The sequence below is a fragment of the Pezoporus occidentalis genome, unplaced genomic scaffold (assembly GCF_034315485.1).
Source record: "Pezoporus occidentalis ecotype Australia unplaced genomic scaffold, CSIRO_AGI_Poc_V1 ctg108, whole genome shotgun sequence".
NCBI classification, from domain to species: domain Eukaryota; kingdom Metazoa; phylum Chordata; class Aves; order Psittaciformes; family Psittacidae; genus Pezoporus; species Pezoporus occidentalis.
Window position 1 is genome coordinate 1,856,623 of NW_026912865.1, and position 15,937 is coordinate 1,872,559.

The 15,937-nt window shown below is 42.3% G+C and overlaps 1 long non-coding RNA gene across 1 annotated transcript; it reads right to left on the minus strand.

Annotated features, from left to right (window-relative positions):
• Positions 1-6,190: 6,190 nt before the first annotated feature.
• On the minus strand, positions 6,191-13,391 carry LOC134166035 (uncharacterized). The gene is made up of 2 exons (XR_009965738.1): positions 7,604-13,391; positions 6,191-6,480 (listed from the first exon to the last, which is right to left on the minus strand). It is a non-coding gene; the product is annotated as an uncharacterized LOC134166035 (long non-coding RNA).
• Between the last annotated feature and the right edge of the window lie 2,546 nt (positions 13,392-15,937).

Below are 15,937 nucleotides of genomic sequence, written 5' to 3' on the forward strand. Positions count from 1 at the left end.
TTCTCAGCATATTAGCACAGGAATAATTTGTTTCTCAACTATTACTTTGAAACATATTGATTTTTCACCCTACACGTGTTTTCACTTGTTTGTGATCTTATCTTAGTCAAATTTCAGAACCACACAATTCACCACTGAGATAAAGAATGCAAAATTATCCGCCCAGTTTGTCTTCAGACAAACGAATTCAACTCAACAACGAATTCAACGCAAACAAAGGGAGCTGTATCCAAGCATTATTTGCCTGTGTTCTTAATATTTCAATACTTTGTGGAAGAAAGCAAGTTGGGTAACAAGCTGTTTTGACTTCATATCCAGTACATTTTCAGGTTTCTCTAGTCTTTAAAGCCAAGAATCCAGTGTAAAGATGCTACAAAGTTTCAGTGTGCTTAAGGCAAAGCAGGTTTTTTTAAATCTTTCTTGCCATACTTTGGAATAAAATAAAAGTTTTGCTGTAGATAAAAAGAAAAGCATATCTGAGACATGACCTAAATCTTCTACACCTATTGCATATGATTTATGCTTGGAGGAAGAATCCTTGGATTCAAACTGGTTAGATGTGCTTTTTCTAAAAAAAAGCTCTGAGCTTGAAGTGTTTAATTAGAAGCCCTCTGCTTTGATGAACCTTCAACAATCAGAGCTGAAGCCAAGCTCCCCAAAAATGGAGCACCACAGAGACCAGGTCTCTAGTCTCTGACCCACTGGCAAATGGTGAGCGGATAGAGCATCCAAATCATCCATCTCGATACTGGCTGACACAACTTCCTCAAACAGCAATTTGTAACTTTGGCAGGAAAAGCTCGAGCCTCGCAAGTGTAGATGTTGGCATGTAACTGTTACTCTTGCTGTTGGGTAGGAAATGGAGTCAACTTTGTAAAGAGCAGCCTTTTGACTGCTCTGGGTTATTAAACTGGCAGCTTGAAAGCCAACCTCCCACAGCCCCAGAAACCTCCTCCTGAGGGTCAGAGAGCCTGAACTGCAGTCCTATGGAGGATTGCCCTTTCTAGCTAGGTGAACCCTTTTTGATTCCTTGTCTTTTAGTGTGGTTTCATTTTGGAGTGACTTGTTGCCACCATCAGTACCAGGGAGGACAGGAACTGACTTTTTGAATAACTTTTGTTTGTCCCCAGCAGAACTTGACACTTCTTGCCCATGTTATGCAAGGCTGTCCTACCTACATGTGACAGAACTCTTTGGCAAGATCTACCACCAGTTTCTTTACGGACAGGGCTGCTTTTTCAATCCTGATTGAATGGAATGTGTTTGCCAATTTGTGTTTTATTTTAATTTCCTCTGCACAGATCTAGAGAGTGTCTGCCTGTAAGTACTTATTTAAAGGGTGCTTGGGGAAATGCTGTTTTCTCCAGAGATTAGATTGTGTTTTCTAGTCATATTTTGCCATGGAAACAGACAGGTAAGGAAGAATCTGAACTGAATTTCTCTGCACCAACATCTCAGTCATTCATTCAACCAGGTGACAAAAACCCATTACAAAATAAAGGCTGCGCTGCAAAATGATGGTTACAGTAAAAGCAGGGTTCCAAAACCAAAGGGTTCACAGCTTAATAGAGGTAGATAAGCAATCTTTTCCAAATCAAAATAAGTAGTGCAATGGTACCTACCAAATATGACAAGGAAATTTTCAGGTCTGACTATAGAAAGTTTTCCAGTCAATTCTGAATGCATTTCAGACTGGCCTTTGAATTAAAATATGTATATTAAACCAGAGACCAGAATGTGTGACTGAATTCCGATTCAGTCTTTGCAACTGAATTCCAGACAGCATAGAATGATTTTCAAGATGTTATTCAAAGCAATGGTAAATGTATTTTAAAGTAAGCTTAATCTTGCCCAGATTTTGCACAAAATCGTTTGGAAATGCATGCTATTGCAGCTTTTTATTGCACCTTAATCTGTTACAGTATTCAAAAAGCTATTGGAAATTAAAGTCTGTGACTCTGCAAAGATCACCATTAACTTCCATAAAATTACCAGCATGTTCTTAGGGGCTATTAAATACCAAGAATTAATAAACCAAAGTTTTCTTAAGTCTTTGCTGAACAAGTACAAAACTTTGTCAACATTTAAAGTAAAATTGTTCAGATTTTTCAGGATGCTATTGAAATTATCACAGATTTCTGAATATACAATCAAAAAAAAAAACCAAACAGTCAACAATTTGAGGGTTTGGGGAAAGACCAGACCATTATTTGATGAAATATCATACTGAAATGCCTAGAACCCCCACAATGGATGTAAAAGATTTCCTGAGATCTGTCTGTGCTGTTGATCAGAACAAGAGACAAAGAATATTCCCAAAAAATTTACCATCTGTTTGGCAGCCCTTAGTGAAGACTGAAGAAAGACCTTAGAAATCTGAGTTTTCTACGCAGAGCACATAGTTTCTATTGTTTTTAGGAAACCTTGTAATAACTCTCATCATATTATTTTAAATATTATTTAAGAATCTTAATCTATAATAGCAGTTTACAGTACTGTCATTCCTCGGTAGGAATTACTACTTGCTTAGTATTGTTAATATGTGTTAGCTAACTGCAAAGTGTGGTGGAGATCAGAGAGAATGTCAGTAGAGAAGCAATTTTCTTGTCTTGTGCTTTGCTTAGCCCTTTTTCCTCTCTTGTGTGAAAGAGTGGTGGTAGCACTTTGTTCTGTAGCCTCATTACCCTATGGAATTGTCATTTTGTGGCTGATCATCATTCAGCCCAGTCTGTACCTCTATCGTGACGCCAGCCTAGCAAAAAGGGTTGTAGGAGCACTCTGCCAGAAAGGTGAGGGAAAAAAAGCTATAGAAGGGCTATTTAAGTGAAAATGTCAAAGGGAGGGCACATGTTTGACTTCACAAAAAAAATGCTGGTTTCTGTTGCAATGTTGGTTACACAATCACATAAGGTTTTATTTTTAAAAGCAAGTAAAAAAATTACAGTGCATCAGCTCCTCGACTGGTGTAAATCAGCATAGTTTTATTGACTTTGATGGAGCTATGTTGATTTATACCAGATGAGGATTTGGCCCACTGTATGGAGATATTTTTATTTCTCTTCTCACTCTATCAGTTAAGGAAAGGGTAATAATCAGTAAGCTGGAAGCAATTATGTGTGTGTGAGGAGGGGGTAGTTTCATAATAGCTAACTTGATATTATTTCCTGTAAAATGCATCAAAATAGAGCCTGGAGCCTGCTGACCAGTTTGTTTTGTAAAGAAACATTTGTTCAAATCTGTTTAGAATAATTTGTCAAATGATGGGCAGACTCAGCTCAAGCACTTGCCTTCCCCTGACACCAGAGGTGGCAGTTCTGGTGCTGACCAGGGCACAAAGTGGCAGGTGATGGGGAAAGACCCAGGCAAAATTTGGCTTTTGCTTGCATCCACATAAATCTGGAGAAATTCTACCAAAATCAGTAGAAATATTCTCTGTTTACAACAGTGTGCCTAAAAGCAAAATTTGGCAGCATTTTGAACTAAGCATTTATAAGCTGTTTCTGGCAGCAAATACGGATGGAGGAGGGGAAGATTATTCATTGCAGATGCTTTGTAAGATTAACAGAGGCTTTCTGGTGACAATAAAGTCTACTAACATAGTCTTTTTTGGAAAATGCTTTTTGAAATGTGATTTGAAGAAGTTTTCTGTCATCCTTTAATTCTTAGAGCATTTCGTAGTGGTAAAAAGTGCTAACTGAGTCCTCAAGTAAAATGATCTAAATTGTTCTCTTTACCCTGCTGAGGCGGATGAGTCCTGACCTGCGCTACTAAGCGGGCTAAAGCAACTGATGGGAAGATAAGATTTCTAAGAAATCATTTTGAATAAATGTATTTCATTAGGTTCAGCTTTAACTGACAGACATTGACAAGGGAATCAAAGACTGACTGGTCACAACTAAAAGAAATTGATACATCAAATTATTTTTAAGTTACAATGCAGATTATTCTCAAGTACCTAAAGACACTGAAGTATTCAAACGAAGTCTTGCAATATAGCTCACTGTTATCTTTGCTCTCAGAGATGATTTAAACATATTTTTGCAATGTTTTTAACTTACAAATATCATTACAATTACTTCACATTCTGTTAGAGTGGATGTAGTTATTCTAGACTAACGGTGCTTCTACCACTGTAGCTTGTACCCATACAGCCACATCTTTCTGAACTGATGATCTACAGTTAAACTAATCCCAAAACTGGCATGTAGGTGAACTTTCAGCATTAGCAGACAACTCATAGAAGACTGGCGAATACATGGTTCAGAACTTATTCTGGAAAGATACATAAATGCAGTTCTTGCCTTGACTAAGGAGAGCCCCATGAAGCTGCACAGCCCTCCTTCCCTGCACCAGCCCTCTCCAGCCCTCCTAGCTGTTTTTCCCTGGGAAAGGTCAGATAGACAATTAATCACACTCTTGTCTTTGATTTGCAGTATAGATATGTTCACTGCTTCCTTTTGAGGCAAGAAACAATGAGAAATTTTCCAAGGAAGGAGTGGATTTGCTTATTTTGAGATTCTTTTTTCACTAGTTCAAATACAACCTCTGTAAAACCAACATAAGGCACTGAGGGCAGGTGACAGCAGTATGACATTGAATTGAAATCCACTTTCCTGTGCTGAATATGTAACTTTAGTATAAACCACTAGTTTTATTATTCTGTATGTTGTTACAATGCATCTTTCACCAGTCTTGTTATTCAGGTTTTCAGCTACTTATGGAAATTCACGTGGTGTTTTTTCCTGGTAAGTTTTCAATGTATATGCTGTTCTGCACTGGAGAAGACAACTGCAGGGTCGTTTTAATCTTTTCTAGTAAGAACACAGAATTGAAAAAAAGTGTGTTATTGTAACCAGTACTGCATCTTGTTTGATTGATTTTCCGTGGTTATGTGTGTGTATATGTGTTGTATGTATAAAAAAAAAAAATTCTATTCTTTATAAACACATGCACCCAAATCCTTTTTACTGTTTAATATATTGCACAAAACATAACTGCTTACAGACAGTATTCCTAGAATCAATACCGCAAAATCAATTCACACTAAGAATAATTTAAAAAGGATGAGAAAACTTTGAGCGTAATACATCAGTGAAATGAAGGTAGGCTCTTTTCATTATTTTTCTGCTTAGGTTTTAGATCTTCACAGAAGAAAAAAAAGTGAAGAAGAAGAAAAGATGAAAAGATCATTTTTAAATCTGGTATGTGCTGTGAAAACGATATCCCAGCTGATTTTGATGTGGACAGAGGTTATGAGTGAAGTCAGGAATACACAGAAGATTAAATCCTAAACCATAACCCTGTTTTCATAGAAAGATATTGAGGAAACAAAATAGAATGACATACCTAAACCAAATCATTTCTAAGTAAGGCATCTGTCAGATTTTTCCATGAGGTATAGGCAGTTTAAGATGTGCTGTGATGGTATTTGAGATTGTTGTGGCTTAGTATTGCTCAGCTTTCAGGGTAAGGGTGGCCCAAAGCCTGAAGATTAATTTCCAGGACAAGCTGAGAAGTAGTCAGGAAAAAGGTTAATATTACAGTAACTACCAGTTCATATGTGTCAGTTAATCTTTAACTTGAAAAAACACTGGATGAGGTCATCATTAAACAAAGTGAAGTTTGAATGTATGAATGAATTTGAGTTTTGTGTCAAACTGTATAAAGGATCAGGTATTACTCCAGTATCTGATCCTGTACATACTACTGGAGTTGGTGCTTAGCACAACAGAACTTCAGGCTGTAAGAACAAGATCTCATGGGCAAAATCTGTGGGATGTGGTGCCTCCATGTTTGGTCTTGATCAGGGACTAAAATAATCCTGTCACCAGAGAGAACCGAAGTCTGCCGAGACATCCTGAAAGGCACTTCCTAGGGGTCCTGCAGGAACCAGCACTAATCACTTGCTGCTTTATTCACTCACCGTTACCCAGGCACAGGAGGGAAAGGACCCAAGTACCAGCTGAAACCCTCAGCCAGGCTGGATTAGGATAAAAACTGACAAACCACCACAAGTTCCCTTCCAGGTGCTTTAGCCTGATCTGAGAAGAAATACTAATCACATCTCTACTGTCTAAAGCAGAGCTCATGAGTTATATATTTGAGGTTCTGGAAGCCTACTAAGGTTTCCTGTGGGTTGTTTTGGTGTTTGGTTTTGGTGTTTGGCTTCAATTGTTTTTTTTTGTTGCTGTTTTCTTTTGTTGTTTTGGTTTTTGGGTTGTTCTTGCTTTTGTTTTACTATATATGTAGTTAATATTTTTACCAGTTGGAAAAAAATCTTTGGAAACAAGAGGTACCCACCTCTTTTTGATCATGTTCCATAGATATTATGAAGACTGGAAGAAATAAGGCTGGGAGGGATCTCTGAATCTATTTCCATGCTAAGGCAGGTTGAAACAGCAGAGATCAAATTGCTGGAATATCTTCACACACATTATCTGCGTCTAGTATGCAGCCTGTGCCTGACTCTGTTACAAGGTTCTACAAAAAGTGTGAGAATTATAGCTCCCCAGGGAAGGACTGAAAACAGGAGTGGAAATAACAGAATGACTCCTAAAATGCTGTTGCTCAGCTTGGCCTCCAATTGAGTATCAGTGTAGTAGAACTGTTAATTAAAATAAAAAAAAAAAATTAATTTGATTATTCTGGTTAATCCTGAAATTTAAGAAGCCCACAGAGCCTGAGACCAGCTACAGTATAATTACTAGGCTGGGATATTTTAATTACCACAGATAAGACTATTGGGGGAAAACTGTCATGGTTCAGAATTCGGAAACCCCATCCTCCCTATTTTCTAGCCATCCCACTCAGCCTCTGAGAGGGTGTTGAGAGTGTAGTAAGTGGAGGCCGATAACCACATCCCCAGTCTGCTGTCCTCCTCAGACAGCAGAATTTCCAGTGTGCTTTCTGTTTATCAAAGAGAAATGATGAAAACAAAAGGGATGTAACTCTTTAGCAGGTGACTTCACAGTAATTACTTGTAGTTGGCCTTTTGCCTACAGGCAAAATTTCCATTGGCTTTTTAGTGAATTTCTGCCATGCTTCCACTTAGAAAACTCAAGAGGAAGATAAAGACACAAAGACAGTGCAAACGATTTAAGACATTTTAAACCCTAGTAGATCCTCCTGCTCAGGAGTAAAGGGGCTGCAGAGCTCTGATGGATCTCCCCCTCTGAATGTCGCCTTTGTCAAAAAAGGTTTAAGAAAGTCATAGGCATGAAAAGTTACTGTCTCTTTGCCAGCTAGTAGAGCAGGATTCAAGCATTTCTGAAGGACATCCTCACTTACAGCTTGGTCTCTTAGCACCAGGCCACCTTTATCACTGTATTAAGGCTGCGAAAGGGGTGAGGTGTGGTATCCAACCTGTTCTGCTCTGGTGGGAAGAGTAGCAAGTTGGTAGTGTTAATGCATTAAACTGCATAGCTATTTGGCTGAGGGTTCCTGTCCAAGCTTTCGGTTCCCTATAAGCAGTCTCTACTGAATAGCATAGAACTAAAGCTACTTAGTTTGTAACAGAAACTTGCATCTTGGGTGTGAACCCGTGTTAAGGGCTCTGATAGATGGGCTCCGTTGGACTGAACAGCAGCAGTCTTTAACGCTTTACCTCCCCCGTGTCTGCTGTAACCCTCTCCCAGTGTTGTCTGCCCCAGCAGCTTGGAAACAAGAGTAGATGCTGGTGAGAGTTGTTTTGCCACTGAGCCTAGCCCAGGGCCTGTGCAGATTGAAGCAGCAAGGCCCTGCTTTGGCCACCACTGGTGCAGAGGCTACGGCAGGGAGGTGGAGATGGGACACGAGCCATGTGTAGCCATCACTGCTAAACCTGACAGTGTCCAACCACAGGGTCTCAAACTCAGCTGATTTGCCAAAACCTCCTGTAGCTGCCTTATGCTGGCAGCTCCTCCATATGCATAATGATTTGACCACAGTGGAAGTTTTTGCTTAAAGGAAAGCATAACAGAGTGCTAGTGCAGCACAGGCAGAGAGCAGAATGGAATTAAACGCCCTTTCATAGCTTTGATCTGAAGCTTTCGGGTTCCAGTAAACCCCTTTTGCCCTGTCAGCAGCAGTCCCCACAGCAACACAAACATGGGCCCTGCCTCTTCCTTCTTGCAACATGCACCCGCCTTGTGTCTAGGCATACCTGCCAAGTTTTGTGCATCTCTGTGTCTGGCACCTATGCAAATTAAGCAATCTGTATCTAATTCATCTGCGGTCATAAATATGGCTTCTGAAAAAATACTGGCTTTAGGGTTGGATAAAAGTGTTAGGCTGAGCCTAGGCTTTGCAGGGAGAGCTCCTTCAGGTACCAGGGTCTGAGCACAGGGGAGATGGGAAAGAGCCTTCTTGTTAGCCAGCCTGGAAAGATCAAGGTTTAATGGAAAACACAGGTAACAGGTAAAGACCAGTGAACACAGCAGTGAAAGAACAGAACTTGAAAAGAGGCTGTTTCCCACAAAAGGGTGAGTGCTGGCTGCTGTCCTATGTTGTGTCCACATTCAGTGCTGCCAGACCTCCAACGGCAGAGCCCTCCTCCTGCCAATCAGGTCCTTACCCCCTCTTCACCCTAATCCACTTCTGTGTTGGATGTTTAGTGCCTTAAAACTGGCCTGGGAACGGGAAACACCCAGAGGAGGAAGGGAAGGCTGTCCCACGAGCCGTGTATCACCCAGCTCCTGGGGACAGACACAAAAACAACAGCCCACACCAGCCTCCTTGCCTCGAGCAGTTTTATCTAATTCTTTCAGAACAAGCCTTGCTGCTCCTGATTTCTCCTGCTTTTCCTTCTCACCTTTCCCTTCTCCCACCTCACAGGCATGCTGGCTGGGAAACAGCATCCAGGTGAACCCGTTTGGGCAGAAACAGATCTAAGGCTGCTGACCTCCGTACTCCATCTTCCCTTACTGAGGGGTAGGGTAATGGGACAGCCCTTGTGCATTTCTGAAAACACTGTAGGAAGAGTAAAAGGGGGAACATGACTGGGAGAGGTGGAACAGTTCTGCGAGGCAGGGGAGAGAAAACTGGCTGGGTCGTACGAGAAGGCAAGTGGGAAGCTATGGGAAGTTGTTCCGACTTAGCAAACCCAATGTCTGAAGCAGCAGAGGGTTAGGCTCCTCAGGGCTGTGAGCAATGGAAGGGGCTCAGCTAGGCTGCAGAGCTAATGAGGGCTCATCCCTAGGCTCAGGTCACCATTGGGGTTTGTAGGCTTTACCTCCTCTCTCTGGGGCACTGAACAGTATATTGCTATTTTCCCTACCATACGACCACCAGGCTGCTCTGGAGATGCTAAGAAGTTTGTGTCCTGTTTCTCTTGTGCTGTGACCACAACAGTGAGGTGAGCCCATTTCCATGGGCTGGAAGTACTTGCTTGGAAGCTAAAATAGCTCTGCCAGTTAATCTAGGCTGTGTGCATGGGCATCACCTACCTACACATACAGGATGCTTGTCCACTCTCCTCTCTGCCAGGGTCCTTCACCACCATTAAGGCCTGCATGAGGACCAGGGGAAGTTGTTTCTGACCAGGGGTGTGTCTTCTCCACTACCTCCATGCCCCTGCAGCCACTTGCAGGAAGGACAAGGGAATAATCCCAAGTCTGGATACTGTAACACTGTAGTTACAAGACAATAAAGAAACCATAAATCCACAATACTGAAAGGCCAGTAACTCTGGGCTGAATGGTCTGCTTCTAAGTCTCAGTAAAATAACCGCTTTCTAGCTACTAAATAAAAACTAATTTGTTATTTGTAAGAGCTAAACCGTATGTACAGTTACAATGAAATGTGGGCGCTGCCACTAACTTCTGTTAATTTAGAGCATGAATATCAACTCCAACCAATGAGTAGTAAGAACATCCTTCTGTTACCAGAATCTTTCAGGTGGATATGAACTGTCCTGAATAGAAAGTCTGGGCAAAAGAGTTGACCAGAAAAAAACACCAAACAAAACCAAAGGCAAAACCAAGAAGGGCAGACCACAGCAGCTCAGAGGAAAAGGAACGTTGGATTGTATGTACTGCCATCCCGGTTTCAGCTGGGACAGAGCTAATTTTCTCCCCAGTAGCTGGTGCAATGCTGTGCTTTGGCTTCAATCTGAGAACAATGCTGACAACACATCAATGTTTTAGCTGTTGCTCAGCAGCATTTACCCTGATCAAGGACTTTTCAGTCTCATGCTCTGCCAGTGTGGAGGGGTACAAGAAGCCAGGAGGAAGCAGAGACAGGACACCTGACCCAAACTAGCTAAAGGAGTATTCCATACCACAGTACGTCATGCCCGGCATATTAACTAGGGAGAGCTGGATGGGAGGGACCAGTTGCTGCTTGGGTTGCACTGGGTATCGGTTGGTGGTGAGCAAGTGTATTGTGCATCACTGCTGCTTGTTGTTGGGGTTTTTTTGTTGTTTGGTTGGGTTTTTTCTCCTTTTAGTTTTATCTCATTTCCCTTTTCATTATTATTACTACTAGTAGTATTATATTGTGCTTTATTTTTGACAATTAGACTTTCTTATCTCAACCAATGGGATTTAGTTTTTCCCAGTTCTCCCCATCCCACAGGGGGACAAGTGAGAGAGTGGCTGCATGGTACTTAGTTGCCAGTTGGGGTTAAACCATGTTGACTGCAAAAACAGGATCAGTTTGAAAGGGACCGGAAAATTTCACAGAAGCCACCTTGTTATCTATGTAAGTAAAATCAATCATCCTGTGCTCAGTTGTCCTGTTCTCGTGAGCAAAGCCCCCTCAGAACTAAATAACAGAACAAGCCATTTTAAGGTTCCTCTTACCTGCAGGAAAGCCTTATGAAGTTGGGAAGGAAGAAAACAGTAGCCTTAAGAGGTGCTTTCAGCCTTCTAGACATTAGCTGGTAGTAGAGACCCTGGGATAACTGATAGCCAACTCACATTTGGCTATTCTGCAAGTTAAAATCTTATTTATTTAATCAGAGAAAGCAAAATAATACAGATGTGGAAGAATTCAAAGGTAGCCTAAAGCTGGTTTTGTACTTTCTCCCTCAACCCACACCTTTGGCTGTAGCTCAGGATCTGAGTGTCTGTGCACAAATCAGTTTAAAGATCCATCTTCTGAACTCCTGCTGCTTCGAGTTGAAGGTGGAGAGCCACATACTCCGATAAGAACTGAAGGAAATTCACTGAAGTCTTACACACATGGAGTTAAACCAGCAGGCACCCAAACCAGAACACTCCCCTTTACTTTAACAATTTCTGTTCTCAGCACCATCTGATAGGTCACCACGGCTCTTGTTAAGGGAAGATGCTTAAATTATGCAGACTTCGTGCTGTACAGAAATGCTTCAGCTCACTCAGTTACCTGACGGAAAGGGATTATGGCCTGTAGCAACCTCATTTGGTGGTGCCAGACTTCTGGCACCTGAGCTAACAGGTCTCTCATTCCCATGTGTGCCTCTGAGGCACTGGTTCCAGGGCAGCAGCACAGTGTACTTCACAACAGACACACACCAGCATCCGAGATGAGGCACAGAGCAGAATACAGGCTAAACCCCTCTGTGAGGCATGAGCTGAGGTTCCCCCTCAAAGCCGGCACTCACCAGGAAGCAGTAAGCAAGAGTCTGGGGAGCTGGGGTCAGGGAACAGCCCAGCAAAGAGGTGGGACACAGCAGAGCTTGTAGCAGCCAGGGATGGGCCAGGATGCAGGATCACACCAGAGGGAAGGAAAAGCTGAAAAGATAAGCACCAGGACAGTGTGGTGGCAGGAGGAGGTGGTCTGAAAGCAGGAGCTTTTTCCTCTCAGGGAGGAGAAGGTGCTGCATTTGCAGCCTGCATGAACAAAAAAAAGTAGCTATATCTGATACAGGACACCAGCTATATCCCACAACTGTGAATGCACAAGTAATGTGGCAGAGGTAGCACTAAAAGCTGGTATAACACTGCCACAGCTAAATGTCAGCAGTAGCCTAAACAGGGAACTTCACTCTGAAATATGTATAGCTGTAAAATCCATAGATAAAACTGATGTCTACTTCTATTACCAAAACAGCAGTTTGAGCTAAACAGCAATTTGTGTTTGGTGTTGAAAGACAAACAGGAATAAGGTCCAGAATATGAGTCATTAAAACATAAAAAAGCCTGACATGTACTGTATTCCACAATCAGCCCCTTCCTGAAAGGGGGCCAAAAGCTGTACATATTTTGGAGTCTTCTCTTCCACAGCAAATCTTAGTGCAGCTTCAGAATTTTTGGCTGACACCTTGATGACACTGAAATAGTCAGCCTCTGAAGCATAGATGTTAACCATGCAGTGGAGATCCTTGCTAATTCCAGTAAGTGCATTAGAATTACAGACTCATAGTATTGCAACACCACATGTTGTACTTACATGTGTGGTAGTTTTGACTATAAAATCCTTGAATGCTCGCTGTGACCCACTCATTGCCTGGCTCTGTTTTGGACTTTTTTGCTATGAACTTCTGGGTTATATTGCCAGCAGGAATGGAGCTCTGAAAGTGACTAGTCATTGGTCCAGTCTTTCTAACACGCCCAAGTGAGAAAGAACCAGTGAGAATGCCCGAGATGCTCCTGTGCAGACTTCAGAGGGATGGCCCTAGGACACATACATAGTAGTAAAAGATCTCTTGAACCTACTAGTTCAGGTTATCATTTTCTCTAATTGTCACATTTCCTAACTGAAATGTACTTACTATTCAAAATGCTTTCAAAATTACCATGAAAATGTACCAGTTTGTGCACATTCTAAGCTTGCAGATCTTATACAGGACTGAAGCAAAACATGCAGGCATCTATTATCTCTAGCACAGAATACTGCTCCTCAGCATCCAGCCCTAGTTAGTTGGCAAGTGCCTTTGTAACATCATGCTTAGTTTCATTTTAGGACACAAAGCCTTGTGTTTTGTTAGCTTTCCATGTAACTTACTACTAAAATTGTTAATTTCTCCCTTGTTTCGTTGTTCAAGCAGTTGGAAGCAGGCAGCTCCACCCAAATTTTTTTTGCATTACACCAGTGCCCTTGCAGCATTTATCTGTGTGGCAGCTTGGTGCCTGTATTCTAGTATCTTAAATGTTTTGCCAGGAAGCCAGCAGTGATGTTCCCCGCCCCCCTCTCCAGTAAACTGTGTACTATTTATCTTCTTAATGTCATTTTTCAAATAGAGGCTATTTAACAGCTATATGTGTATTTTCATGCTCACAACTGTAAGTTCCTGAATATACTGACTATGAAAAGTGCACCCACCAACCCTATAGCAGACCATGTGTGTGCAGTTACCTCATTTACACAATCACAATAACAACACAAAATTCAATGCCCCATCAGGAAGATAGGAAATAGTATTTCCTTTCTTCTGCCTTTGTCCATGTACACACCAGACTCTTAAGCAGAGTCTCATTTCGTGGGTGGCTATTTACACAATACCCACGCTCACACAATGCTGCAGACAATTGGGGCCTGATCTCTGTTGCAGCTGCTGGCACCTCTGGTGAAATATTCTGCTTCAGATTTTGGTGTGAAATCTCCTGCCGACTTTCCCCATCCTTGCTATTTCCAGCCCAGGGTGACAGTTTCGGCTGGCTGCCTTCCATGCTCCGGCAAACCTGGCGAAGCACAGCTGAGCAGAGGCAGAGCCTCACCTCTCCTGCATTTGCCCTGGGGGCTTTTGGTGGGGCTTGGGGCTGGAGATGGAAAAGTGAGCCCTCACAGCCATTTTCACACAGAAAGGGACTGATCATGAAGAACCCAGGAGGACTTTCATGTACCCTGTGATGAAGAATGAAAACTGCTTTCCTCTTCTTTCTGTCCTATTAAGAGGAAGGAAAGGAGCTTCCCAAGAGGCATGAATCCAAAAACCCCTGAGATAGGGTCTACAGCTAAAGAAGTACCACAGCTGCAGGAAGAGCTGGGATGTCATGCAGGTCATGCAGCTGAGAAAACGGGAGCAATGCAAAATGCTTAGCAGAAAAGACTTGCAACTAATAGGGAACTCTGTTGGTATTCCTGAAAGAGACAAGTGGGGAGTGACTGCAGCATGTGTTCAAATACGGGGCTCCTACAAGGTACAAGGAACTCTGTAAGTGATCAGCTCCAAGCCTTCAAGCATAAAGCTACCTTGTTCCCATTGGAAAAGACTCACCCCTAGGGCCACACAAACATGTCATCTTTTCAAATGATGTAAGCTGCACTGAGTTGCAGGAATTAAAAAAATAAAAATAAATAAATATACATATTTAAGCATGATGTTCCATCTCCCCAAAACACTGTGCCACATTAACCTCCTCTCAAATAATGAATGAGTGGAGGTACAGAAAGAACATTAAACGTGCATTTGTTGGCCAAACAGCACTGCCTCCTTTTGCACTTGTATTTCTATGGGTGCAAGGCCCTCTACTGCAAGACGGTTTGTAACAGCCCAAGGGCGGCTTTTCAGAGGCCACGTGTTAAAAGCCTAGCAAGAAACGGTGGCATTGTGCATGCCAAGCTCCTGCTTTACTGACGGCAGGGGGAAGCCACAGTCCGGGTCTGTTGTGAGAGCCCAGAGAGGAGATGGAGCTGGTTCTGCTCATTTCTCTGGAGTCCAGAATTCCTAAGACTGCAAAACAGCCCTTTAAAATGTTTCCATCATTATCCCACTTAGCATTGACCCCCAGAAGTCATTCAGCTGAAGTTACCAGCTACATTCACTATAATTGTCTTCAAGTACCAGAAAAAACATTCAGGCTGCAGCCATGCTCAGGCAGGGCTTCTCTGAGTGCCTCCTGCTGCACCACAGGCTGGTCCTGGTACTAGCAGCAGGGAGAAGAAAGATGGCTGAAAAGAGAGAAGAGAAACCCAGGAAAGAGAGATTTGGATTTTTAAGGCTTGCTTCACTGTCAGGTTTCCCCAAGCATGGGACATTAGCCCCTTCCAGTACTGCTTACTGGGATAAAGGACACATGGAAAACTAATCACTTTTGACAGCCAGGCTGCCCACATGAGGCATTTGATGATTTTTTGAAAACAAAATCTCAAGCAAAAATATTTGCAATGTTTCCTGTTTGCAAAGTTAATCCATCATTCTTACAGCTTGACATTGACAGGTTTTGTGCTGTTACAGTGGATCCAAAAAGTCTTCTTTAATTTACAGAAGTAGTTCTTGATGGATTCATATTTCAGATAGCTTGTTCTGCAGAAGGCACAATACTACATGGAAACTTACACTGCTTTGGAAGAGCAGAGCCACTTTCCGTGTGTGCCAGAAACTCCTGGTGATTACAACAAACACTGCAAATGCACATCTCCCTCAGCTTAATTTGTGTTAATTTAGGCCTACAAACGTGAAATTTTCTGATTTACGAGCTGTTCATGACCACAGGGTTTCGGTGTTGTAGCTGGGGTTAGGTCATATATGGTGCTACCCTTTCATGGGAAGACGTAGCACACAGGCCATGGAGCCCAGGAGCTGGTGAGGGCAGCTTCCAACAGCCATTGTGCCACCTGAGGTAGCTGTCACAGAGCTGCCCTGCACTCAAAACCCCAAACCTGGGTACCTGTGGGTTTGTTTCTCCTCCTTCCCCTTCTCCCAACACCAGTGGACTTCTAACAGCAAGGACACTGTAAAAACTGAGGAACTAGGAAATAATCATTCATGCATTTTCAACACCAGTGTGGTTAATCCAGGCTTTTCAAAGCTGCCTTGTGAAGGGCCAGAAAATTTATCTCAGAGAGGTACTGGTATTTTCTTTGCCTTTCAGGTTTTTTTTAAATCAGGTCAGTATACAAAGAACGGCACGGCTGTTCAGCACTTATATGACGATCTCAAAGCAATTGATACTCACTGAATTCACAACCTTACTCTGATTTTGGATTTGTTACTCCCATTTTCACTGTAGAACTGAGGCAAAGTTCAATCATGTGCCAAATACTGCGCAATATAACAGAGCTGAGAACAAGGCCTTGGCATGCTGGACGTAACAGT